We start from the raw sequence: 2,929 nt of genomic DNA, 5'->3' as shown, positions 1-2,929 counted from the left end.
CACGCTAAATCCATCAGGCACCAAGTGATCCGGGCAGATTCCCCAGCTCTCACTGCATTTCATTCCAGAAAACCAGCCTCTCCTGTGTCCGCGGCGGCAATGACTTTGTACCAAACGTCACGCAGAACTGACGCCCTGCCCTGCGGAGAAGAGACACCACCTGCCTGTGTAACACGCCGTTCTTGTCAAAACATGTGACTTAAAGCATCCGGCCTGGAACATGCTATGGGACAGCCGGCCGGCTGCCTCGTAATGTCAGCGACATGGAAGAGAGAGTGTGCATCCGTGAGACTGCCGGGATGAGGGGGCTGGAGGAACATGACAATCACATGCAGCGGGTAATCCTGGGCCGGTCCTGGTCGTCTGCAAAGGAGCAAGACCATCCCCAGTCGGTGTGGCTCAGTGGGTAGAGTGTCCGCCTGCAGACTGAAGGGTCCCGGGTTTGATTCCAGCCAAGGGCACATGCCCCGGTTGCGGACTCGATCCCCAGTAGGGGGCGTGCAAGAGGCAGCCGATCAATGACTCTCATCGTTGATGTTTCTATCTCTCTCTCCCTCTCCCTTTCTCTCTGAAATCAATAAATATATATTAAAAAACAAAGGAACAAGACCAGCAATGAAAGCGAATAGGAAGACCCCAGGGAAACAGGAAGGGGGACTGCGGGTGAGATCATGTCAGCATGCTGATTTAGGGGATGCGTTCGCGGTATTGGGGCCGCGTGGGAAATGCCCTAGTTCTGAGGAGAAACATCCTGAAGTATGTAGACTGAAGTGCAGGGATGTACACAAGTACCTTCAAATGTATGTGTGTGTGCGCATGCATGTGTGTGCATGGGTGTGTGCACGTCTGTGTGCACACGTGTGTGGGTGTGTGTGCATGGGTGTGTGTGTGCGTTTGCATGTGTGTGTGTGCCCACGCACCCACGCGCCTAGGGAGGGGGAGGCGAGAGGGAGAGAGAGAAAAGGAGAATCAGAGTGGGGGAGACTAGACACAGACAACAGTGTGGTGAGGCCTGGGAGGAGGGGGCTGAGGGGGGAAATGGGGGAACATCTGGAATACCGTCAGCAATAAATAAATACATATTTAAATAAATATTTTTAAAGGGTGGGAGAGACTCGAATGTGGCAAACTGAGGAGTTCGTGTGCTCACTGTGTGACTGAACTATTCTAGAGCTCTGAACTTTTTCAAGATAAGAAGTACATGGATGTGCATCTACATGTGTATCTACATGCCACACGTTAGGACAAGCTGCACACGCACGTGCATCTGGTGTGAGAACGGGCGGCGCCATCTCGGGTAGGAAGTGCTTTTCCCTGAAAAGACCTGAGAAGCCCCCTCACCGCTCGCCGTGGGGAGCGGACCCCCAGCGCAGCCCCCGTTGTGAGTCCCTGAGCCACAGGTAGACGGGAAGTTGTTCCCGGTGGTGACTCCCTCCGTGGCGAGGCCCTTCCTGTCAGTCTCCGAGGGGGCGAGCCCTTCGCGTGCTGTGCCGAGTGCATGTTTGGGAGGCTGTCCTGCCCCTGGGAGCACAGGCCCTGGGAGGCGAGGACCAACTCCAGTGTGGGCTGGGGGCGGGTAACAGACGGCAGTCCCGAAGCGATGGCGATGGTGGCGTCTAAGAGCCGGATGTAGGACAGGTAGGTGGCTGGCAGCCAGCACATCGGAGGCAGAGACCAGGAAGCGGAGGGTGTGAGGATGGGAGGACCGGCCGCCTGGAAGGGGGCCGGGCACAGCTAAAGCCACTGGCACCTGGGGCCTGAGAGAAAGGAATGCTCCCGCCTCCGGGGGGAGGAATGCCGGATGCAGGTGGGAGGGCCCTGGGATGCGCCTCCCCGGGGTGCCCCGGCTTTCTCCCCACCCCCACCCCTGCCCCGTGAGCGTGGAGATGCACGGACACTGGACACCAGACACCGTGCGAGCTGTTTACTGGTAGCGCCTTGCACCACCTCCTGGGCCTGATGAGTCACTGGCCATGCCGGGGATGCTGGAATGCTCAGGCCCCTCCCTTAACCTGGTTGGCCAGCTGGGCCCTGGGCCTGGCTGGGCAGGTCCCCGGGCAGGCAAGCCTGAACAGTGCTTCCTGTTCCCGGCAGGAGTCCACGGTCAGGTCCAAGGCATCAGAAGCAGACGTGGCCGGGGGTGGTGCTGGGTGAGCCCCAGCGCCTGGGGAGACGCAGCTGCTGCCTGCGAGTGGGTTTGCCCCTTCCCGTGACCCGCTGAGCGTCGGAGGCCAGCGTGGCGATGAGTTGATGGGGCTTTAAACGACAGCTGCTTATTTAGAAGGTGTTGCTTTGGAATTTTTTTGAAGTTTAAACCTGATTTATATAAGCATGTATTTCTTAATGATATTTGAATTATAACCTAATCGATAGAACGAATATTCTTTAGGGGCCAAGACTACTTGAAAAAAATTGTTACACAGACTTTTAAAAACATTCCTGGGTTAAGGAATTCATTACTCGGATTCCTACTGGTGGCTCGGGGCATTAACACACACGTCGCCCGTCGCCGTGGTAATGCCGACGTTTTGTACTTTGTTGGGTCTGTGACCTGGCAGTTCTTTGATCCCCAAAGTCAGATCACGTGCCTAGTTCCTGTGTTTCCCTGGACAGAATGAGAGTCTTTTTTAAAAAAATATATTTTATTGATTTTTTACAGAGAGGAAGGGAGAGGGATAGAGAGCCAGAAACATCGACGAGAGAGAAACATCGATCAGCTGCCTCCTGCACACCTCCCACTGGGGATGTACCCACAACCAAGGCACATGCCCCCGAATGGAATCGAACCTGGGACCCTCCAGTCCGCAGGCCGAAGCTCCATCCACCGAGCCAAACCGGTCAGGGCCAGAATGAGAGTCTTAAAACGCCTGGGTCAGGCAGGTAAAGATGGCAGAGGTCCTTTGTGTGTAAGCTGCCTGACATATAGGAG

Source organism: Myotis lucifugus, unplaced genomic scaffold (assembly GCF_000147115.1).
Source record: "Myotis lucifugus unplaced genomic scaffold, Myoluc2.0 scaffold_1288, whole genome shotgun sequence".
In the NCBI taxonomy this organism is placed as follows: domain Eukaryota; kingdom Metazoa; phylum Chordata; class Mammalia; order Chiroptera; family Vespertilionidae; genus Myotis; species Myotis lucifugus.
Note: the sequence above shows the minus strand (reverse complement) of the source record.